General features: G+C 57.6%; 1 protein-coding gene across 2 annotated transcripts in view; it reads left to right on the plus strand.

Annotated features, from left to right (window-relative positions):
• TFEB (transcription factor EB) overlaps window positions 1-24,454 on the plus strand; it is a 47,297-nt gene that overhangs the window by 3,977 nt on the left and 18,866 nt on the right. The window contains exon 1 of one of the 2 annotated variants that reach the window (XM_079780600.1): window positions 7,934-8,078. The exons of the other annotated variant lie outside the window; for it this stretch is intronic. The gene's annotated coding sequence lies outside the window, so the exon portion shown is untranslated. Of the gene's footprint in view, window positions 1-7,933; window positions 8,079-24,454 lie in introns of those variants that run through there. 2 annotated transcript variants of the gene reach the window in all.

A 24,454-nucleotide genomic window follows, 5' to 3' on the forward strand; every position in this document is an offset into this window, starting at 1 on the left:
TTGGAATCCCAGTTCTGCCACTTCCTAGCTGTGTGGCGCTGGGCAAGCTGCTTAACCCCACTGTGCTTCCATTTCCTCACCTAAAAGTGAGGGTTACAGTAGCTCCTACCTAATAGTGCTGTAGTGAGGGCTATGTTCATGCTCGCTGCATGCACAGCAGTCAGAAGAGTGCCATGCTCAAAACATGTTAGCTATGATCGCCCTGGCCGGTATGCTAAGTGGTTAGAGCGTTGGCCCTTGGACTGAAGGGTCGCAGGTTTGGTTCCTGGTCAAGGGCACGTACTTGGGTTGCAGGATTGATCCCCAGCCCCGGTTGGGGCATGTGTGGGAGACAACTGATGGATGTGTTTCTCTCACGTCGATGTTTCTCTCCTCCCTTCCCTTCCTCTCTTCCACTCTCTCTAAAAATTAATGGGAAAAATATCCTCAGTTGGGGATTAACAGCAACAACAACAAAATGTTAGTTATTATCATTATCTCTTATAACTTCTTTCTTTCTTTTTCATTTTCAAGTGAGGAAAGAGAGGCATAGAGAGCTCTAGGGAAGAAACAAGGACCTATGGGTGGCAAACAGTCCCCTGTGTGTTTAACATCTGCAAATGAAATGCCTGACATTGCTTTGCAGACCCCGTGGCCACAGCCTCCACTACCCCCTGTAGCACCACACCCCACCTGGTCTCCCATTGACCAGGATAGCACAGGGGACTTGGCAATGCCTGCAACATCTCCACCGTCCCTGCCCTGCCTGTCCCTTGGATTCCTGGAGCGGCATCTGGCCTGGTCGCTTACTCCCACTCCTGACGCGTGGCTCTCCCCTGTGCTGCTGCCGCCTGCCCCTTCTCCTCTGCACCGGAGACACGGGTCCCCTTGGCTGCAGTGCCACGGGCGGCCGAGCTGCAATCCCAGCGATAGAGTAGGGTCTGGGGCTTACCGTGCCCATGGCAAGCGCTCTGCTGTGGGTGGCGAGGCAGTGGGTGAGGGCAGAGGGGTGGAGGCAAGAGGCAGAATCATTACCAGTCTTTTCCTCTGGCTCTTCAGGGTGGGCATAAGGAGAAGGAGAAATGGGTCTGGCCGTCCCACCCCTGTCCAGCTTCCCTCCAGGGCAGGCCTACTTGTTGGCTCTGATCCACACAGCAGAGATCCCGGAGTAAAATGTGATGCCATGGGGACTAATCCAGGAATCCCAGCAGACTCTCCAGAAACCCATGGTCCCTTCACTCAGTCCCTGTTCATGCCACTTCCCTCTCCTGGCACCCTGTCTCCTGCTCCCTCCCTATCTAAATCCTGCCCATCAAGGCACACCTTCCCAGGAGACCCAGGGGACTGTGCTAGCTGACTTCGGCCCTGGCTGGATATTAGGATTGCCTGGGAGCTCTTAAAAAATACCATTGCTGCCCTAGCTGGTTTGGCTCAGTGGGTAGAGCGTCAGCCTGCAGCCTGAAGGGTCCTGGGTTCAATTCCAGTCAAGCGCACATGCCCGGGTGGTGGCCTCCATCCCCAGTAAGGGGTGTGCAGAAGGCAGCCAATCAATGATTCTCTCTCATCGTTGATGTTTCGCTCTCTCTCCCTCTCCCTTCCTCTCTGAAGTCAATAAAATATATATTTAAAAAAATACCATTGCTTCCGAGTCTTGGGGGAAGCATGAATGTTTTTGTTTATTTTAAATCCCCCAAACGATTCTGATGGCCTTTCTCTAAGACAGTGGCTCTCACATTTGAGTGGGCATCAGAGCCACCTGGAGGAATTGTTAGAACACAGCTCGCTGGGCCCCACACCAGGGTTTCTGGTGAGCAGGTCTGGGTTTCATAGGTCTGGAGTTTGCATTTCTGACAAGTTCTCAGGGGGTGCTGATGCGACTGGTCCCCAGACCACATTCCAGAGCCTATGGCTTTGCAGCTCCCCAGGCAAGAGCTGTCTCCTGGGCCTCTGATTGCTTTGGGTCTCTCAGGCCCGTCTCCTTTTTGATGCCAGGCCCCCAGGGGCAGGGACCACTCTGGGTTTCCTTGTGGACCCCCGAATCCTCGGCATAGTCGGACCTCCCTTCCCCAGCCTGGCTCTGTGCCCCTGCCTCCTGTTGCACTGACCACTGGCCAGCCTTGTGGTCTTGGCAACCTCCTGTGGGACAGGAGCTCAGGAAATGCTCGCTGTTTGGTCAGGCGGGATGAGGTGGGCAACGAAGGATGCATTAGTCCTGAGGGGGCTCCCCCGGGGCCTCTCAGAACCTGGGACGGCTCTGAAGCTCCTGCAGAAGTGCCTGGAGCCAGAGCAGCGTTACTGGACTGGGGGGGGGGGCGTGTCCGAGCCCCCACTTTGTTGAGGCTGTAGAAAGACCCACCACGTTATTTCACTTTCCTACCCCGTGGAGGGCAAGTATTGGACCACTGACTTGTATGCCTTGTTAATAATAAAAAATGCTAAAATGCACAAAAAAACAGCTGCTTCCTTCTCCTTTCCTCACCCGGACTGGAGATGTTGGGAGGGCGGGGCATGGGGGGGCGGTCAGTGCTTGAGGTAGGGTGTCTCCATCACCTTCTAGGGGGTCCCGGGCCTCTAGGACAACAGATAGTCGGGTGGTTCAGGCCCGCCCTGAGCTGGTGGGGTTGAGTCTTCCTTAGAAGCTGGGGAGCTGGGACAGCCTGGTGGGGAGAAGAGGTGGTGGCCCGCCTTTCAGCCCCGCAGGGCGAGGCAGGATGAGCTTGGCGTGCGCACAGGCCCTGGCTGTTCTGTCAGTGAGCAGCCCCAGTGCCAGAAGAGAGCGAGGCGCGTAGTGCATGCTCAGTAGTCTTTGTGGAGGGAGGGGAGGGAGCGTGCTCTGAGCCCCCACCGTGTGCCCAGAAGCGAGGACACTGTAGAGGCTGTACCCCTGGCCTCTGCCCTGCGAGCGGGCTGGGTACCAGCTTCACCGTCCAGACTCGGGCTGCACAGCTCGACCAGGAGCAGCTCCCTGCCTCCCTGCCTCCCTGCCTCCCTGCTGTGATCCGGGTCCAGCCTGGCTCTGGTGGGGCTCAGGCTGTCTCTCCCCGTAGAGGGTGTGCCCCCCGCCCGCCCCCCCCCCCCCAGTTCTACCAGCGGGGCAGTGGGGTGGAGCTCGGTTTGTTTTCTCCTGCTTGCCAAGGGAAGTCACAGCCTGTCCTCTGCCGTGTTTATAACTGGTTTGGGAAAACACCTGCCTCAGCCCCCCACAGTCCCGGAGGAGTGCCAAGTGACACCCTATACTGTCCACCCGCTGCTGCGTCGTGTCCCCATCCTGGCTCCAGCCAGGTGCGCTCTCAGCTGCCCCTGCCAGTGTGGCACTGGCTGGCTTTGCTGCGGGCGGATGGGGCTGCGGGGCCAGGGGCCGTAGAGGCCGGCCAGTGCTGCCCTCGCGTTGTCTAGAGGAGACGGAGGCCCAGGGAGCGTGGGCACCACGCCAGCACCCCACGGCCTGGCTCACCTTTGGGGTCAGCAGGCATGAACCGAGCACTTCCTGGGCTGGCTCAGCAGGTGATGGGAACAAGGGCATGGCTCCTCCTCAAAGCAGACAGCTAGCGGGAATGTCAGTAGCCAGGGAGGACAGACCCGCAGAGAGATGTGAGGGAGGACGGAATGACGTCCTAAGTCACGGTAAACGTGTCCACACCGACCCTTCACTCTAAAGAGCATTCTTCCTTGGTCTGGGGAACTTTTACCAAAGGGTTGTGCCCGCACAGTGACCTTGGCTCAGCCCTTCCTACCCTCTGGGCAGCTCTGCCTCCCTCGGGTCCTCTCACCTGGGTCCCTCTGCAGGCCTGGGTGCTCCCCTCCTGGACAGATCCTCTTCCAGGACGGCTAGAGGCAGCTGAGGAGGAGAGGAGGACGGCCGCAGGGAGGCCCCTGAGCCACCCCCCTGCCACTTGGAAGCCCTGGGCCCAGCAGCTCAGGCCCCTTGGGAGCTCCAGACTTGGGCCTGGACCCAGGGGCACTGCACCAACGTGTTCCCCACCTCAGCGCCTCCTCGCTTTTCCTCCCCCAGCCCCTCTGACCTCCATCTAGTTCCACCGCATCTGGACCATGGGTCTTTCCTGCTCTCTGCCCCCCTCTCTCCATATTCTTCACTTCTTTTTCCTGCCCCCTCCCTTTGGTGTGTTCAGAGGGTGTCTGAGGCTCACCCTGCTCCCTCGGTGCCTGCCCACGGGAGCCCCTGAGGGGCCGGAGAAATGGCCCAAGGCAGGGTAAGAGGTGGGGGTGCCCAGCCTGATGCAGCTCCCTGCCCTTGGGCAGCTAGGGGCGTGTGGTGGCTGGGACGCCCTGGGGAGGGTGGGAGGTGAAAGGGGTTGGCATGCCCAGCACCTAGGGCTTAGGGGCAGCCAGGAGCCTGGGCCCGCGGGGGAGCCCCACACAGACTGCTCTGTGTGTCACTGCGTCCTCCAGACCTGTGACTGACTGCAGGTTCTCATCTAGTACGCTTGGCCTAATTACAGTGGTTTTCAAAGCCAGGTGTGAGGAGAAAATGTAACTTCTATTTCTATCTTATTCCTTTCTCCCCCTTTTTATTGTGAGATATATCACACTTGGTGAAAAAAGTTTTAATATATACTATCCTATATAATAAAGAGATAATATGCAAATTGACCGTCACACCCTTGCACAAGATGGCCGCCCCATGTGGTCACAAGATGGCTGCCACAAGATGGCCAGCAGGGGAAGACAGTTGTGGGCAATCAGGCCAGCAAGGGAGGGCAGTTAGGGGCAAGTAGGCCAGCAGGAGAGGGCAGTTGGGGGCGACCAGGCCAGCAAGGGAGCAGTAAGGTGTCAATCAGGCTGGCAGGGGAGTGGTTAGGGGGTGATCAGGCTGGCAGGCAGAAGCGGTTAGGGGCAATCAGGCAGGTAGGCAGGCGAGCGGTTGGGAGCCAGCAGTCCCGGATTGTGGGATTGGGCCTAAACTGGCAGTCGGACATCCCCTGAGGGGTCCCAGATTGGAGAGGGTACAGGCTGGGCTGAAGGACACCCCCCTTCCCAGTGCATGAATTTTGTGCACCAGGCCTCTAGTATAGAATAATTATAAAAGTGAACATCCAGGTAACCACCACCAGTTTGTGTGCCCACCTTGGTCATAACCTCCACCCCCCTAGGAGGTTACCATTATCCCGACCCCCCTAATAATCACTTCCTTGCTTCTCTTTATCACCTAACCACTTAGGTCTGTACCCTTTAGCAACAGTTTAGTTTTGCCTGATTTTGAATTTAAAGCAGCTGGAACAACACTGAACATGTTCTTTGATGTCATGCTTTTCAACTCAGCCGTCCATTTGTGAGGTTCACCCATGTTGTGTGTGGCTATGGTGCGTTCATTTTCATTGCTGACTAGTATTCCACTGGAGGAACTTGCTACCATGCTTATATCCATCCACTCCTGGTGGGCATCTGGGTTACTTTCCTTTGTTGGCTACTATACTGTCAGAGCACTTTTATGTGCTTCCTAGTGTATTGGTGCCTGCATGTCCCCCGAGTACAGATAAGCCAGAGTGAAATTCTTCGTGGCAGTGCACCCTGCTGCTTCAGTAGATATTGTGTGAAGTGACTGCGCACACTGCTCAAGGGTTTCTGTGGCTCTGTATCCATGCCAACAGTTGCTACTGGCAGACGATTTAATGTCTGTCATGCTGGTGAGTGTGTAACAGCGCCTTAACATGGGTGTAACTTACATTCCCTTTTCTTCCTTTTTAACGAAATATGGTATTATTGATTTTTGAGAGGAAGGGGGAGAGAGAAACATCTATGTGAGTGAGAAACTTTGATTGGCTGCCTCCTGCAGGCACCCGACCAGGGATTGAGCCCACAACCTGGGCATGTGCCCTGATCGGGAATGGAACCAGCGACATCTTGGTGCAGGAGACAACACTCAACCACCTGAGCCACACCGGCCAGGGCTCCCTGCTCTTCTTTCTTATAGAACCATTTTTGTGTGTGTTTGCTGACATACATGATATATTCATGCATTGGTATTTATAAGCAAGTTATAAGGAAAGAAGCATACAGTATATTGGTGCTGCTCCAACATTTTTACTCAGAGGACTATGGATCACAATAGTCTAAAGACAACTATAATATTGCATGCCAGGGAGGGGGCTGATTTCTAAGTTAAGGGTGGGAGGGTGGTCTTGGGAGGAGACCCCCACGTGGCAGTGCCTGCCAATGGGGCAGTCTCTGGCCAGAGGGTGCTGAGTCCCCGCGCACCCAGCAGCACTTCAGGCCCTCCCGCCGGTACACCCGGGGGAGGAGGAGGCAGGCTCTGTCCCAGCAGCTATCCTTCAATTTCGAATTGGCAGGTGCTTGTCTTTCGGGGCCTTCCTTCTCGGGCAGTAGTTCTCCACCAAGGGAGACTTTGCCTCCCAGGGGACATTTAGCAATGTCTGTTGACATTTTTGGTTGTCATGACTCAAGAGAAAGCTACTGGCATCTAGTGAGAGGCCAGGGATGCTGCTCAATGTCCTAAAATGCTCAGGACAACCCCCCAACAAAGAATTATCTGGCCCGGCCGAGATGGCTCAGTGGTTGAGTGCTGGCCTATGAACCAGGAGGTCACAGTTCAATTCCTGGTCAGGGCACATGCCCAGGTTGCTGGCTCGATCCCCAGTGTGGGGCGTGTAGGAGGCAGCTGATTAATGATTCTCTCCCATCATTGATGTTTCTCTCTCTCTCCCTCTCCCTTCCTCTCTGAAATCAATAAAAATATATTAAAAAAAAAAAAAAAAGAATTATCTGGTCCTAAGTGTCAGTTGTGTGGAGATTGAGAAACTCGCATCTGGGAACAGAGCCAGGAAACAGATTTGTCATGAACTCACTGCTCGGCCTCAGGGAAGTCACCAATGGTAAGGTTAAATGCTTTGAGCCTCCGTCTCCGCATCTGGGAATAAGAGTGGCAAGGGTTGCTGCCCTCTGCCCTTCGTGGGGCTGTTGGCAGGGTTGAGGAGAGGGTGGCTGTGCGGGCATTTGGGGAAGCATCCCTGCGAAGGGGCCTGCAGCCCTTGTTTCCAGGGGGAGGGCTCTCCAGCCCGGCCCGCGCCCTTGACTGCTCCACGTCCACTGGGCTGGAGGCGTCAGGTGACCGCAGTGAGCCTCCATCCTGGTTCCTGCTACTCCAGGCCTCAAGGGCTGTGGAGGACTGCCCCGAGGCCCCAGCCTTTTGATGAGGGCTGCAGAAATAAGGGGCTCTCTGGGGAGCCCTGGGGCCCAGGCAAAACCTTTTCTGACTTTGTCCTGGGCTGGGTGGGAGTCCAAGGCTGAGTGGGTGATAAAGATAAGAGGTGCTCATCATCCTCCTTATCTGAGGCCCCACTGCACGTCAGTGAGGGGTGGCTGCACACCTGGGCGGGCTCCTCCTCACCCTCCAGTGCCCCTCGAGGATTTGCTATCCCAGGGCAGGGTCCAGGGTTGGGTCAAAGCTTGGGTCTCTCTGACCTCCCGTCCTGGGGTTCACCTCACCTCAGTGGCCTCTCCTGCCTTCTCCAGGGCCGGGGCCTGCCCAGTCTCCCCGCTACCACGCCATCCCTTCCTGAAACATCCTCTCACAAAAGGGCCTAGAGACCCAGCCAGCCTGAGGGGCAGATGACTGATAACAGCTCAGTGACTGGCAGCCCTGACCAGGAATCGAACCGTGACCCTTTGGTGCACAGGACAACGCTCCAACCAACTGAGCCGCCCTGGCCAGGGGTGTCTCCCCATCTTGGTCCAGGGGCAGTGTGGCCTGGGGCCTGGGAGTCCTGTGTGGGTGGGAGTGGCTGTCACGGGCTCAGGCTGGGAGGAGGCAGGGGCACTGCCCATGCCTGGAGACCCGGGTGGGTGAGATTGGAGCTGGGAGTCCCTGTGCGTTGGGTAGGCTTGTGGGTGAGAGAGGCCTTCCGGGAGGGCGCTGTGAGTAATCCTTGGCCACATTTGCAGCTCCCAGGGGATTGTGCAACTTCCTCTGAGACTGAGGTGCAGGGGGCTGGGTGAGAAACAGCGCTGGGGGAAATGAGGAAACGGGGCTGGCACCAGAGCAGGGCCGGGGCCCTGGGCTCGGGCTCCCCGAGGAGCTGAGCGGTCCAGGGGGCCTCCTTCCAGGGGCCACCCTCTCCCAGGTATGAGGGTGCGTGGGTGTTTGTGTGTTGTGTCTTTGGGGAGGTGGGTGAGTGGGGATGAGGCTCACAGGCTGTGCTGCTATGGGGATACAGGACTGGGGAAGCAGGTGGCCCATGGCAGGGGCCCCTGCCCAGGTTCAGGGGAGAGAAGACAGGGCTGCCCTGAGCCCGGGATGGTGGGAACCAAGTGAAAACAGGAGTCAGAGCTGCTGGCTGCCAGCCCCACCTCTGAGCAGCCGGGCGACCCGGGGTGGATCGGTGTTGTGGTCTGTGAGGCTAGGAGGGCTGGGAGAGGTCTTGAGGACACCAGCTGTCTGGCCGGAGAGCAGTTTGAGCTCTCCCTCTCTCCCCTCTTCTTTCCCAGGCTTGTTTTGGGGCTCTGAGGAGGAAGTGGGCATGATGTGCTTAGTGCGATGCTGGCCAGGCCACAGGAAATACCTGCTTACACCAGGTTGGGAGCAGGGGCTGGGAGCACCTGGCCGGGGCGGGCAGTGCCAGCCTGCCTGGGTTCCAGTCCTGGCCCTGCCACTTAGCAGCTACATGATCCTGGAGAGTTACTTAGCTTCTCCGAGCCTCCGTTTCCTCTTCTGTGAAACAGAGATGACAACGACAGCGCCCACCATGTGGGTTCATTGTGAGGATTAACAGAGTGAACTCACGCTCTGAGCAGTGCCTGGCTCCAGGGAGGAAGCGCCCTGCACAGGTTAACATTTTACTGGTACATGAGCATGTTTGTGTGCAAACAGCAAAAAGCCCGCCCAGGGTTCATGGCGATGATTTATTTATTTATTTTATTTTTCTATTACAGTTTACATTCCGTATTATTTTTATTGGTTTCAGGTGTACAGCATAATGGTTAGGCAATCACATCTTTACAGAGCGGCCCCCCCCAATATTTCCAGTACCCACCTGGCACATAGGTAGTTATGACAACGCAGTTGGCCGTGTTCCCTACGCTGTCCTTTAGAGTACATCCTGTGATGTTCTGTGACTACCAATTGGCACTTCTCCATCCCTTCACCTTTCCCACCCAGTCCTCCAACCACTCTCCCCTCTGACAGCCTTCCCTCCGTTCTCTATAGCTGAGTTTGTTTCTGTTTTGTTTGTTCCTTTATTTTGTTCATTCGATCCCACATATAAGTGAAATCAGTGGCATTTGTTTTTCCCTGACTGGCTATTTCACTTAGCTCAGACCCTCCAGGTGCATCCATGCTGTCACCAATGGTAAGGTTCCATTCCTTTTTATGGCGGAGTGATATCCACGGTGTATGTGTACCCACTGGCCTATTGGTGGGCACTGGGGTTGCTTCCCTCTCTTGGCCATTGTGAATAATGCGCATGGTGATTATTTTGATGGTGGAATTTGAGTTAGAACTGGGGATGATAAGAGCTCACGTTTCCCAGGCCATACTCCGCGTCAGCTGTGTGCCAAAAGCTTGGCTTGTACCAGCCCCTCCCTCACGTCACCCTGTAAGGCGGGCTGTTATCATCCCCACGCCATAGAGGAGGACGTGAGACCACAAAGGGGTTGAGTGACTTGCTCCAGGGCAGTGATATCAATGAGAAGGAGCAACAGGATGGTCCTTAGCCCTTAGGGGGACCCCTGCCCGCATCCCAGCTCCTTCTCTGTGTTCAGCTGGAGGTGGGTGTGGAGGAGGAGCAGAGTCCTATGTGAGGGTGTGAGGGCTGGCCTCACGGCCCATGGGCTCTGGTCCATCTCCAATCAAGTCATTATCTAACACAGAGACTTAAGGTACTATAGGGCAGGGGTGGGGACGTCCAGCCCTGGGGCTGTATAAGGCCCGCAAAATCATTTGGTCTGACCTTGCCAAGGCTTTAGGGGTGAGTTAATTTTTGACCAAATATAGCAGGCTAGTTTTTAAGCTGATCATTTTGTATGGCTCTCGAGTGATTTTATGAATATCCAAATGGCCCTTTGAAGAAAAAGGCTCTCCACCCCTGCTCTAGGAATGGCTTTTGCGAGTTGGAGCGGACTTCCTTGGGGCAAGCTTCCTGCCAGTGTGTGGACTTGAGAGAGGGCTGGAGACCAGCGGGCAGGCAGTGTGGTGCTGGGGGATGAATATGGTTCCAGATTCAGCCAGACCTGGCTTTGAATTCTGCCTGAGCCGTTTACTGTGTGACCTTGGGCCTCAGTTTCCTCACATGTAAAATAGGGGGTATAGCTGCACTCCCTCCTCCAGTCACCGTGGAGATGAAATGAGACAGCACAGTGAGATGCTTAGCGCAGGTCTGGCCTGGAGTGCATGTCCCGCAGCTGGATGTCTCTATCAGGCACCTGTTGTAGCGGGTCATGTGCCTGGTGGCAAGTTTGGGCCACACAGATATCCCTGGAGAGTCGTTATTTAAACTGTGGATCGGGGCTACTAATTGGACCGTAATCTGGTCTCAATGAACATTATTTTTAATGAAAAAGAATAGAAAACATCCAAGTGTATTGCACAGTATTGCTAAGGGTTTTGGGTAACATTTTTGTTTCATGTTTCATGTGTATGCATGCTGTGTGCATGTGTGCGTGTGTGTGTGTGTGTAGGGGGGTGAAATAAAAAGATTTTCCTGTGAGTCATGATCAAAATATTTGGGTCCAATGCCTTAGAGATTATCTCCCTCCTGTGCAGGACCCAGCGCCACATGCCATGGGCCGGGCTGGGGAGGCCGGCCCAATTCTGGGCAAGGTGTGTGTAGGGGAGCGGGCCCTGCGGGGGTCAGCAGAGGCAGAGGGTGAGGTGGTTGGGGGGGGGTGCTTTCTGGGTGATGACATGCATTAGGTGGGGACAGTGACAGGAGACATTGCCTGGGGTGAACGGTTGGCTTGGGTCAGGAGCTAGAGAGCCACCTGGGGAGGCAGGGCTCCCTGTCAGTGGAGGGATGCAGGGCCAGGCTTGGCCAGAGGTGCCCATGCTAGCTAGAACAGAGGGGTGGGCAGGGGTCATCTCAGGGTACTGGGAAGGGCTATGCCCATCTCCTCTGGCTGGGGTGGAGTGGGGAGGAGGAGGACTCAGGATTACTAAAGTCTCCCCCCCCGCCCCCAATACTTGCAGGATCCTCAGTGACTGGGTGAGACCCTGGGCCCACTACATAACCATTTCCTCCCCTCGCCTTGGCCCAGGAGTATCTTGAACTGTCTCCTTCCCTCTGCTGCCCCAGCTGGCTCTGGTGGGTCTGGCCTGGGACCTGGCTCAGCCTGAGCCCCGGTCCAGGAGACAGAAGCCTTCCTACTACTTAGATCCCCACCCAGGGCAAATCAAGGCCTCAGTTTCTTTATCTGTGGAGTGGGCTTACTGACCCCTGAGCAGCCGGACTCGTGGGTGGTGCTGCTTGTCTTGTGACCTCACACGGATGAGCTGGCTGAGGGAAGTGTGAAGCGCGCCGGCTGGGTTGCTGTCCTCTCTAAGGCGAGGAGGGCTGGGGAAGGTCATGAGGACATCAGCTGTCTGGCTGGAGAGCCCCCTGCCTCCCACCCCGTGACCTGGGGCCGTGGGGCAAGGGCGGGGAGAGGCCCATGACCCAGGCTGAGCTGGGGATATCCCCAGCTCTGTGGGGAAAGTGGCCTGTTAGGGGCCTCAGAGGATGAGACCCAGGTTTGGCCTAGGTCTGGGAACCCCAACTTCCTGCATCCCCACCTACATGGGGTGGTATCTTAGGAGCCCCAGCGTGGAGGTCCATGTTGCCAGCTGGAGGGGCAGTGCCCTGGGGCTGATTGGCAGGGGCCAATTTCCAGGAAGCTGTGGGTGCTTCTAGCTTGAGGAGTCCAGAGCCCAGAGGCTCAGGCGTGAGTGTGGCGTTTACTGAAGGTCACACAATTGAGCACCTCCCTGTGCCTGGCCCTGTGCCAAGCACCTTTGTGTATTTGCAAATTTAAACTTCACAGTAACCTAATGCACAGGCCTTTTTATTATCCCGTTTTATAGATTAGGGAACTGAGGCAGGGATGGCTATGTCTCTCCCCCATGGCTACCTAGCTAGTGAGTGGCAGAGCTGGGCCGAGGACACGAGTTCTGGGTTTGAGCTGCCAGGGTTGAAATCTGGGCTGTACCACTTCCTAGTCACGTGACCTTGGAAAAGTGACTGCGTCTTGCTGTTAGCTTATTGTTCTGTGACACGGGGATGACAGCAGTGCCTTCCTCACGGGGCTGTTGGGAGCACTGCATGGGGGCACAGAGGTGAAGTGCTGAGTGCATCATCAGGGCGCAGTAAGTGCGACCCGCTTCGCCACCTCTCCTACCCGCAGAGTCGCCTGCTGTGTGACCCGGGGCCACTTTTCTGTTCTCTTGGGGTCCCAGTCTCCACAGGGTGCTGGCCCCTTCCCCGCCCCTCTCCATAGGATTGTCGCCGATCAGATGGGATCCAAACCCTGGGCGGGTCGCGAGGGAGGCCTTCCCATTACAGAAGCGCTGGATCCCCGGGCCCCAGGAGCTGCCAGGCATTTCTTAGGGCTTGTAGCTCTCTGCAAGGGCCTGCTCCAAGCTTTCATGTCTCCTGTGGCCCCCACAGGCGTTTCAGTTGGTGACCCCAGATTGACCTTGGGGTTTCCCAAGAGGTGTTCTGTGGAAGGGTTTGGTGGTCAAGGAGGAATGGCAGGGTGTGAGTTAAAAAACACAAAAAGGGCCGTGCGCAGTGTGGCTCAGTTCGTTGGATGTTGTCCTGTGCACCAAAAAGGTTGCAGGCTCAATTCCTGGTCAGGGCACATGCCCAGGTTGCAGGCTCCCTCCCTGGTAGGGGCTTGCAGGAGGCAGACAATCGATGTTTATTGATGTCTCTCTCTCTCTCTACCTCTTGCTCTCTCTTAAAAAAAAAAAATCAATAAAATGTCTTTTTAAAAAACACCCAAAATGTGTTTCTCTGCTGTAGGACTTGTCAGAGCCTTTTATTTTTTTATTTAAAATTAAAAAATATTTTTATTGATTTCAGAGAGGAAGGAAGAGGGAGAGAGAGATAAAAACATCAATGAGAGAGAATCATTGATTGTTTGCCTCTTGCATGCCCCCTACTGAGGATGCATGTGCCCTGACAGGGAATTAAACCATGACTTCCTGCTTCATAGGTCAACACTCAACCACTGAGCCACACCAGCTGGGCCCTTGTCAGAGCCTTTGTAACACTAATTACCCCCAATATATGGTCATGATCTAACCCAGCATCTCCCAAAGGCCTGGTGCTCAAAGCCCCATTTCCAGATGGAGAAACAGGCCTAGGGAATGCTTTCCTAGATCTTGAACAGAGCTGGGACTAGACCCCACGGCTCCGTGAATCCATGGCCAGATCTGCTCAGGACACCCCTCCTGACCCTCCTTCCTCTGTTCACCTCAGAGGAATGTTGTATGTGGTGCTGTTTCCTTCGGGAAGGCGCGTCTCCCTTTTCGGGTCCCTCCCTCTGGCTCCCAGCAGCCTTAGAGGGCGTCGTGTGTCCCCCCTGGCATTGCTGGGGAGATGGGCCGTGCCCAGCGTATGGGCTCCTGAGCTACTTTCCTGGCTGATGGTCGGCAATAAGGCTTCGTCCCAGCTGCGGGGCCCCAGCAAGTAATCCCATTCTCTGAGCCCAGGCCCTCCCGCTGTGGAATGAAACTCGTCCTCCCGTCTATCATCTGGAGTTATTGAGAGGCTCACTTGACACCATACGGGAATGTGCTATTAATGTTCAGTTCATGTACAGACACCTACGGATGGGCCTGACAATTCTTGTCATTTCTGGGGGTGAAGAGAGAAGAACATGGGGGAATTCAGAGAGACGCCAGGCTGTGGGGCCTGGCGTGGTTCTGACTAAGTTCTGATGCCGCCCACATTTCATGTCTGCCCTTTAGTATATTGCTATCCCGCTCCGGGCTCCGTCCCCCCATCACCTGTGAAGTGGGCCAGTGTGGCTGACTCTAAGGACCCATTTCCCGGGTGAGACATGAGGGGAGCTGGGCGGGAAGCCCGGGGTCCCAGTGCTGCAGTCCACCCCGCCAGGAGCAGGCGTCTTCTCCAGCTGCTGCACCTTTGACCCCCACCCTTCTTGTAGGGGGCTGGCCATGCTCTGTCTATAGGGCAGTTGGGGTGTAGTGCCCAGGCCCTCTGCTGACAGTGGGGGGCTCCGGGTGGAAGGCAGGCTGGGCGAGGAGGGGGGAGGGGTGGTACCGCCCTGGCAGAGCGTGTCCTCTCCAGGAGGGCTGTTTGCCCGGTTTATTCTTAGCACTGACTCATTATAGAATCTATTTTTAGCCCTGTTTCTAAGTGTTGCCAACATCTGGTGCAGCCAGTACCGGAGGGGGTGGGGGTGGCGGGCGACCCCTTTGGGCTCCGTGGGGGACTGGAGCCCCTGGCAGGAGAGCAAGGACAGAGACTTGCACTTTCCGCACCTGCCACAACTTGAGGCTGGGCACGCAGTGGGCGCCCCATTTGTACCTGTGCGTTGCTTGCTCTCCTCACCTCACCATTCTGGCTCCAGCTCCTTGGAGGGAGGAGGGGGGTGTTACCACCCAGCCGCAGAGCATGAGCTGGGGGTGCTCATCAGGTCGGCTTTTCCCTCCCGGCTTCCAGTCGGCCTCTGACCCCTGCCGAGGGGGCCTCAGAGGAGGGAGGCAGGCCACACTAGGGCACGTGTTACAGGCACCACCGAAGGAGGAGCAACAGACACAGGCCAGACTGCCAGGGGTCGAATCGTGGCTTTGCTACCTCTAAGCTGTGTGACCTTGGGCAAATTATCAACCTCTCTGTGCCTCAGTTTCCTCACCTGTGAGATGAGGACGGGAGTAATGGGAATATAGTGCTGTGAGAATTAAGTAAATGATACTATATGAAGTACCTAAATCGTAAGTGCTATATAATAGGGAGGCGGTGGGACTTTTATTACTTTTATTCTTATTGTTACTAATGAGAAACTCTGTATGTGCTGTGCTGCTGGAGTGAGTTGGGTAGGAGGCCTGGGCTGGGGCTCGGAGGGAGTGGTCCCAGCCAGGGGTCACAGGGGCGAGTTCTGCAAGGCTGCAGGGGGGTGGGGGGCAGGAGCACACACGGTGGGAATGTGGGCTTTGCCCCTTACAGATTGGGCGAGTCGCTTAGCTGTTGTGAATGTCCATGTCTTTGCCTACAAGATGATAACATGCAGGCCATAGTTACTGTGGGAAACAAAGCTCCCGATGCTGGTGGATCATCGCTGGGCGCACAGGAAGCCCATGAGGCTTTTCTGCCGTTTCCCTTGCCCGTGTGAGGATGGGATGCCATTGCCCTGGGAGTTGGGGCGGGAGAGGCGGCTGGGGGAACTTGGCCCAGAGAGCTATAGTGCTGGCACACAGTAGGTGCTCAAGAAATGTTTGAAATGAATGAATGACGTGGTACCAGCACAGCATCCAGAACAGCAGCGCTCAGGTATGGGGGCAAATCTTCCCCTACCCCTTCCGCCTTCCTCTTCCATCTTCCCCTCACCCTGCCTCCCCGTCCCCTGCTTTGTTTGACGAGCCTTAAGCCAGCCCAGCCCTGGGTCCAGGCTCAGCCTTGCTCAGAAACCTGAACAAGACTCTTCCCCAGTTTGTTCACCATTAAAATGAGGGCGATAGGCTCAGCATCAGGAGGTTCCTCTGGCTCTTACAGCCTCTGTTCTCAGGTCTCAGGGCAGGTCTCTCTCTCTCTCTCTCTCTCTCTCTCTCTCTCTCTCTCTCACACACACACACACACACACACACACACACACACACACAGGGCTCGGTGGGCCTGGTGGGGAGGGTCCTCTCCCTGTCCCAGGCAGTAGGTTGGCCTGCAGCGGTGGTGGCCTGGGGCTCCTTGGGGCCCCCAGGATGTGATGGCTGGGCTGCGGCCCCGCGGGGGAGGGGGAGGTCTGTGGGTGCGAGGGGAAGGGTGGGCATCCAACTGTGTCCACTGGGCTGGGGCCACACTGTGACTTTCGTGTGTGACCTTCAGGGAGTGTGGGCGGCAGCCGAAGGGGCACATATTTGTGTCCCAGTCACTGTGACTGGGTGTGGAGTGGGGGTGACTCAGGCCGGTGAGGGAGGGAGGCCGTTAGCCCCTGGCCCCGCGTCCCAGGCTCTGAGGAGAATGGAAAGTGATTCACGCAAAGGAGCACATCTCCGCATTTGGCCACAGCCCGAGGTATAGGGTGGCAGCCTCCGCCCTCCCCCACCCCCACCCACCGGAGGCCTGTGCTCCTCCCTGGCCTCAGACCCAGTTTCTCTCGGAGGGTAAGTGGTGCTGTGGCCTGCAGTCTGATACCCCTCTCAGGGGCATTCTGGGGGGGCCCATGCCTGCAGCGTTGGTCAGTGCGGGGGCAGGAGGTCTTCAGGCTCCCGCCTCCTGGCACGAGGGGATGCCCTGCCCCAGGGGAATGGCCTGCGCCCGGGCTGGACTGCGTGGTCAGCACCATCGCCACCCAGTGGTTTTCTAGTTCCAGGAGACCTGCAGGGGGGAGGGGGGCAGAGGCTCCACCTGCCACCATCAACCTGCCATCCTGGCTGCAGCCGATGGGTGACTCATTCCCCTGGGGAGCGAGACGGCGCCTCTCCCAGAGCACCCGGGCCTGGTGCTGAGCCCAGGGCCCCAGCGAGCGGGGGAGTGCAGAATGAGGAGGGGGGCCCGCAGTCTGGGGAGGGGTCCCAGCAGACTTTTCTTGCACCCTGTCCCGGCTCCACAGAGCTCATCTTCCCTTTGCCTGCAGGGAAGGCCAGGGCCCCAGTTACATAATGGGTCCCAAACGCCTCCCAAGTGAGCAGCCCAGTCCAGCAGCGGGACTCAGGAGTCCCTATTCCCCAGTGCCCACTGTGGGCATGTCCTCATTCCGCTGCCTGGGCTCGCTGGGGGAGGGGGGTGGTGCCTGCTCCGTACCCCCCGTGGGGCTGTGCAGCCTGGGAGGGGGTGGGGAGGCCCTCTCCAGGGAAATGAATTCCTGGCCTGACCCCAGATGCCAGCCTGCCCAGCTCTGCTCCAGGGTAACGCTGGGTGCACACACAGCCCCATTGTATGCCCGGGGCCCTGTGCCCACAATGGGCCTGGCACCAGCTCTATCAGCAGCAGTGGCTCCGTCAGCTCCTTAGCACCCCTTGCCGGGGCCGGAGCCATTGGGCCCTGGGGAGGAGGAAGCAGGAGGGCTGGTGGTTAGGCTGAGAGCATCCTGCGGGGAGGGACCATTCGGATACCAGAGGAATAGACTTGTTTCTCTCATGGCTGTGAGCTGCAAGAGCAGGGAGTGTGATCCCTTCACGCCAGGAAGCGGCACCCAAGCTTCAGGGGTCTGCCCGAGGTCACGGCCAGCAAATGGCGGAGCTGGGGCAGCTGTGGGCCGGAGTCTGCGGCCTACCACTTACCTGCCACGCGCCCGGCCTCCAGGTCAGGGCTCAGGAAAAGGCCGTCCAACTTCGGGGACCGAGACAGGCCACTTTCTAGAAAGTGTATGTCCCCATGTGCTGTGTGAAGCATGGTGGGTCATTTTCAAGGAAGGTGCTGATGGCTGGGCAGGCAAAGCAAGTCTCCGAGCTGGAGGGCAGCTCTGTGCCTCAGTTTCCTTGCTCCACCCACACTGTATATCCCCCGTGCTCTTTAGGGGGCACAGGAATGTAGAGCTGAGGTGTGGCCAGGGCAGGGGTCTGGGCCCTCACCCCCTTTTCCTGTGCTCCACAGGCTGGCAAGGAGGGCCTCTTCCCCAACCGAGACCTCCCTGCAGGAGGGGCGCTGAGACTCTGGTTTCTATTGTGAGGGTTCGTCCTGAGCTGCCCGTCTCCTCAGGTTTCCTAGCCTGAAGGGGCCTCGGAGGCCGGGGAGCCTGCCGAGGGGCAGCCCAGCTCCAGGCTGTGAGGGTCCATCTTGGCCTCGCACCCACGCGCTCAGGCCATGGCAGAGGGTGCCCCGACACAACTCTTAGGGGGTCTGCCCCGTTTCTCACTTTCTGTGCTCAACTTATTCACGCCATGAACTCTGACCCGCGGGGAATGGACAGAGATGAACGCTTCTCTTTCCCTTGGCCCACCCGCCCATCTCCTCTTTTCCAGACACGAAGCCTCGTTCCCTCCTTCAGTGTCCCTTCAGCGCTCTTAGCAAATGCCAGGGCTCTGCAGTGACCACAGATTGTGCAATGCCAGGGCTGGGCCATGGGGACAGGTGGGGCACGGGGACAGCTGGAAGGGGACACAGAGGCCAGGCCCCCTCTCACCCCGGCCTGGAGCCTCACCTCCTTCCCCCTCTGCTTGGGCTCATCTTTCTCCACTTATGCCACTCCCACCACCAGTCAGCACATCTTCGTCCAAGGCCACAGCAGTGGGCACGCCCGGGGGCTTCCAGAGATGAGTGGGGATTGGACAGTGGAAGGGGGATGAGGCAGGGGCCGCATCTGGAGGCCCAGGTTGTATTGGGGAGAGGGAGTGAGGAGGCCCCCGGGCTGAGCTCAAGGCTTGTTTAGGGAAGCGGGGGGGGGGGGGGGGGGCCTGGATGCCTTGAAGGCCTGACTAGGGAGTTTGGACTTGATCTGGTGGACAGTGGGGGGCGCTGGGGGCGATAGAGCAGGGAAGGGCATTTGTTTGCTGCTCAGTGCATTTCACTTCTGCTCCTTCGTTCTCTCAGGGCTGTTTTCTGTCTCTGTTTCTCCCAAGACAATAAATCCTTCTCTGCTCTTCAGTCTCTTCTCTCTGATCCCTGCTCACCCCATCCCACATGCCATACTCTGCTCTTGGCTTCCTCTGCTCAGCCAACCTGGCCAGTGCCCCCTGCCCTGCTTTTGTTTGGCTTCCCCTTCCTCTCCCTGGTCCCTGGCACACCTTCCCTGGGGAAGAGGTTGGGTCGAGTTGGACTTGAGGGGAAAGGGATATGGACATGGTGGGACCGCGTGGTGGGAACGGGTGTGATGGTGACTGAGCCAGGAGGGTGCCTTCTGTTCTGACCGCCCTAACCCTTCAGGGAACAGCCCTCCCCCAATAATGCCGCTAAGGCTCTTTAGGAGGATCTTTGCATCTGTCAACCTGATAAATGGAGATATAGATTTATCTAACATATAAATCAGAGTGATGGGCCTTCATTATTTGGTTATTAAATTTAGCAGAAAGGGATAGTTAACCAGATGGAAATCAGACTGTGCAGACAACTACTGCTCTCTTTGGTCTCCTTTCAAATATCTATCCATCCATGCATTTATCCATTATCCATGCATGCATGCATCCATCCATCCACCCATCTATTCATCCATCTACCCACGCATCCATGCATCCATCCATGCATCCATCCATGCATCCATCCATGCATCCATTCATTAATCCATGCATGCGTCCATCCATTCACACATTATATTCACTCACGCATCTATTATATCCATGCCTTCATCCATGTAGCCATCAAATATTTATTGAGCACCTATTTTGGATGTTTTACATTTAATTCTTACAGAAGCTCTTAAAGATGGACATTGCTGGGAGGATACTGGGACCCTGTGAAGTTAAGTTGCTGAAAGTCATGCAGACAGTAAGCAGCTGTACCTGCTTCAAAACACATGCACTTGGTGTGGAACCAAATGGCCTCCCTTGGTGTCCCCAGTGCCCAGTTCTGAGCGTGGAACTGAATGAACGCAGGCTAAGGTTCTGGAATGCTGGCGTTCTATAGTTCTATTCTAGATGCAGCCTAGGGTGGAAGGCAATGCTGGGCTTCTAGTCTTATTGGCATTGCCACCCCTGGAATGGAGTCTTCTTCATCACATAACTTGCAACTCTGGCACGCCCTTGTTTCTTCTCTCCGTCTTAACTCCCACAAGTGGGAGGCTCCTGGGTACACCCTTGGCCGCTGCACCAGCTTCAGCAGTCTCCTCCAGCGACTGGGCTCTGACACCTGCTTCTCCACAGGATGCAGCCCCATCTTACCCTGCCCCTTCATTTGCCTTTCTTGTTAAGTGTGGGACCGAGTGGTGGGAATGGGTGTGATGGTGACTGAGCCAGGAGGATGCCTTCTGTTGATGAGAGTTAGCTGCTCATCAGATCAGAGCCGTCTCCTCGGGCCTCAGTGGTTAAGACAAGGGCGTGAGTACAGGCCGCTTACTTGGGCGGTGATCCCTGGAAGCACCCATCGTGGGGTAGACCAGTGAGACCGAGGAGGGAAGGAAGCCAATCAAATGTGTGTTAGGAGCAGTGGCTGCTGCGGGCACCTGCGGCCCAGTCTCCTTGGGGACCTCTGTGGACCGAGCTTTAGCGTTCTCACAGTGGGTGGGGGGAGGGAACGGGGTGTTTGCTCACTTGCTCCCCTTGCCGTTTGGCTCAGGGTGCTGCCTCCACGGGCTCTGGCACAGATGCAGGCGCTGGCACTGGAAGGCTCAGGGGGGCTGGCTGACTGTACTCAGGGGGTGTGGCTGGGGCCCTGGCAGCCTCTGCCGCACTCACTGGACAGGCCTGGTGGTCTGGCTGGTCCCTGGGAATGTGGCTCTTGTCAAGCCCTTTCCCCACAGCTCCCTCTCTCGGTGCCTGTGGAGCTGCCACCCCCGCCCCAGCTGCCCCGGACAGGCCCCTCCTACTGGGGCCCGTCACCACATTCACAGCGCTCACAGATTCTTCAGGAGCTCCTACTATGTGCCAGGTGCCACAGAGAAAAAGAGGAAGCTGTCGGGACCCTCCATGCGTTCACAGTGGAGGAAAGGGTCCCAGCGGGAATGTCCTGACCCTGTGCTAACACCGGCGGCCGTCCCAGGCCCGTCCCGGGCAAGGGGCCTGTCTGCGCTGCATCCCCTCCTGGAACGGGGGTGGGGGGGTGGGGTGGGGAGGGGGGGCAGACATGCCGGGAGCGCAGAGCCCAGAACCGCCAAGCCTCCTCCCAGCTCTAGGATCTAGGCTGTGACTGCTGTGGTTTTCCCGACTTCCTTTTCCTTCCTCTCGCTGCCTCTGCCTCTTCCTTTCCCGGGGCCACTAGCTCCGTGGCTGCCCCCGGCCGGCCGCCTGGGAGTCCATCGGTGCTGAGCCTTCTGGCGCTCTCTCTCTGTGTCTCTGTGTGGAACAAGGTGCAATTCACAGACAATGGAGGGCAGCTTACTCAAGGACACCCTTCTTTGTCCCTGGAGAAGGCTCTGCCTGGTACCTGCTTCTTGGAGAGGGGCCTCCTCCCTCTTGACTGCTCCCTCTCCTAGATCTTGCCTTTCGGGGCGAGGGCTTGGGAAGAGTTAAGAGCAGGAAGTGGAGTTACTAAGGACTTCGGTGTGGGGATGGAGAAGGGCCGGCAACAGGGACGGGGCAGGTGCCTCATCCGCTGGTCCATTCACACTGAAAACTCCTCATTGGGCTACACAGGCAGGCAGGCCAAATCCTGGGCCCTTGGACGCCTCTCCCCGGCCGCCACCCACAGCCTTTCCCCTCGACATTTTCACCTTCACACCAGGTTTGGTGGAGTGTGTCTGCCTGTGCTGGCCAAGCTCACTGCCTTCGATGTCCTCCCCCTTCTGACTGTCCACCCATCTCCAGCCCAGGACAAGGCAGGCACTGGCAGGGCACACAGCGCCCGGTACCTGCCACTTGGACAGAAAGGTGGCTGTCCTTATGTTGGCCTGGAGTGTGACTGTGAGGGCTGGGAGGACAGGAACAATTTGCACAGGGGCCTCGAGGTGGAGTGGATGATGAGGCTGTTCGTTGGAGTCTCGGGTTAGGGCTCCAGCATCTTTGATCCGGGAGGAGTGAGTACAAGGCAGCTGCCTCCTGGGGGGAAGCTGGGGAGGAGGAGATTGGAGATTCGAGATGATGAAAGGGGAGAGCAAAGTCACTGATGCTCCTCCCCACCCAACGCACACAGCTCAGGGTACTCGGTTCCTCTCTGCCCGGCCAAGGGCTGTGTTGCCCCATGGAGTTTAAGGACAGAAAGAAAGGGGTGCATGGGCTGCTGTGTGCATTTTGAGAGGAAGACTGTGCTGTTTCTCTCATACCTTGGCGGGGGGGTGGGGGGGGGAGCTGGAGGAGCAGACTCGCTCCTCTGACTGGTGGGACTGGAGCTGTGGGGTCATTTCTGCTGCGGGGAGAGGTTGGTCCTCAGAGCAGATCTCCGACTTCCCGTGGAGAGGGGGGAGGGGCCGGCGGCGTGTACCTGGGCAGGGCAGGAGCAGCCCACGGCCTGGCTGGGATAGCTGCCATGCCCGGGGAAGCCCTGGGTGGGTGGGGCTGGGATAGGACCCCCGCAGGGGCGTTCCTGGGCTCTGTGCTCCCCGTCACTGGTCCCTGAAGTCCAGCTCAGGGCAGGAGCCGGCCTAGGTGCGTGTCGGGAGGGAGAAGTCTGTGGTTATCCAGAAGCCTATGCCTGCGCTGGCCACTCTGTCCTGCCCCCACCAGGCGTGAGTCAGACCGAAAGCAGAAGCTGCCAGGCATTGCGCAGGGTGAAGCGAGGCAGAACCAACTGTGCTATTTTGGAACCTGGTTAATTCCCCTGCCTGACCCCCTCTTCTCTCAGGCCTCCCATCCCCTCCTGATGGCCGGCACTTTGCCTTCCTCAGGGGACGGTTAGGACAGGACTTGGTTTCCTCTGGAGTGTGTGTGTGGGGGGGTGCTGAAGGGCCCTGTCCTTACTGGACCTCCCCCTCCCTGGCCCAGAGAACTGGCTCCTGGGGAGGCAGCCTTCTGGGAGGAGGGAAGGGCAGGGCCCCCTCCCGCTGGGAGCTCGCAGGCAGGGCAGCCTGGTGAGGTGATGGTCACCAGCACTGAGCACGGCCCGCTGCCCCCCACCCCCGCTGCCTTTGGCCACTGCCCTCTGGGCCAGCTGTCAGCCGCCTCTCCCGGGGGTGTTAGCTGACAAGAGCTTCAGGTGGGAGCCTCTCCCGGCAGTGACTCTCAAAGGGTTGGGAGGGATTTCCGGACCCGGCGGGGAGATATTTTGGGGCCAAGGGCCTTTCCAGAACCCGTGACATCAATACCCTGCCGCAGCCCCGACTGACCCCCTGTCCATGGTTCTTTCTTGGCCATCCTAGGCCTGCTCGACGTCCTGGCCCCACATTTTAGGGTTTCTTTGGAACCTGCATGAGCCTGGGGGCCCCCGGCAGTCCAGCCTGCGGTGGTGAACGAGGTCAGTGGGGTGTGTCTGAACTAAAGACGGGGTGTAGCTGTCACCCCTCTGTGGGCGGGGGAGGCCTCTGCCCTCCTTCAGCTGTGTGGTCGGGGAGGGGGCTCTGCTCTTGTTCCGGGTGAGTGTGTGGGCGGGGTGGGCAGAGCCTGCACTGTGTGCTGCTGCCGCTCAGAGGGACCCTGCGGTCAGAGCTCCCCCCTGCTTTTTACCCCCAGCAACCTGGGTGGTCAGGTTCATGTACGAGGGGTAGGTCAGCAGGCATGTTGCAGGTGACCAGTTAACATGTGGGTCCTTGTCAGCCTCAAGCGAGCAGGGCTTGGGTTTCTCGTCGCTCAGATGGGTTTGGGGCTGGGAGAGGTGAGAGGGAGGGATGAAGCGTGTGGAGGAAAGAATGGTCTCCTAGCCCTGGCTGGTGTGGCTCGGTTGGTTGAGTGTCATCGGCCTGTACGCCCACAGCTTGCTGGTTCGATTCCTGGTCAGGGCACATGCCGGGTTGCTGGCTCTGTCCCCAGTGGGAGGCGTGCAGGAGGCAGCCGATCAATGTTCTCACAGAGATGTTTCTCTCTCCCTTCCTCTTCCTCTTTCTCTTAAAATCAATAAAAAATTCTTAAAAAAAAAAAAAGAGTGGTCTCCTAGGCCAGCTGCAGAGGGCACACCCTGCTCAAGGCCGTGTGCTCTCTGCTGGGGCTGCTCTCAGGGCAGGAAGGTCGCAGGCGGTGCGTAGGGGATGATACGTGTTCATGTGTGTGCATGGTGTGTGTGTAGGAGATGCTGTGTGCGTGGTGTGTCTCAGGTGGCCTGTCTGGGCTGCCTTTCCACTGATAACCATGTCAGCTTCCAGGCTGCCTCCCCACAGACCTGGGCTGCCCCTCTGTCCCCAGTGAGTGCCCAGCGCAGAGCCGGCCCGGAGCCCTGTGTTCAGCCCCCACCTTGGCTCCTGGGCCTGAGTCAGGGCTGTTTGCCCCCGTTCACTGTGGGGCTCAGAAAGGCCCTGCCGGACCCTTAAAGCATCTCCCTCCACCTGGAGCCGGTACCTACTGCCGTCTCTTCCCACCTGTCACCAGTGCTCATGCTTGGGACCAGGTGACCAAGCCTCCAGAAGCTGCAATAAAGTGACATTAACGGCCCACATGTCTCCTAGGATGCTATGGTAAAGCGCAGATTCTGGGCCGGGCCGAGCCTGCTGTTCTAACCAGCCCCCAGAGGATGTGATGCCCGGGGATCAGGCTTTGAGTGGTGAGGACTTAAAGGCCCCTCCCATCTAAGCTCCATCCAGATTGCCGCTGCTCAGGGAACCGACTCTGGTGGGCCACCTCCGAGGTGCCAGGCACACCACCCCTTCAGCTCCTTCCATCCCCTCACCTACTCGA

This window comes from Cnephaeus nilssonii (genome assembly GCF_951640355.1).
Source record: "Cnephaeus nilssonii genome assembly, chromosome: 9".
Classification (NCBI taxonomy): domain Eukaryota; kingdom Metazoa; phylum Chordata; class Mammalia; order Chiroptera; family Vespertilionidae; genus Cnephaeus; species Cnephaeus nilssonii.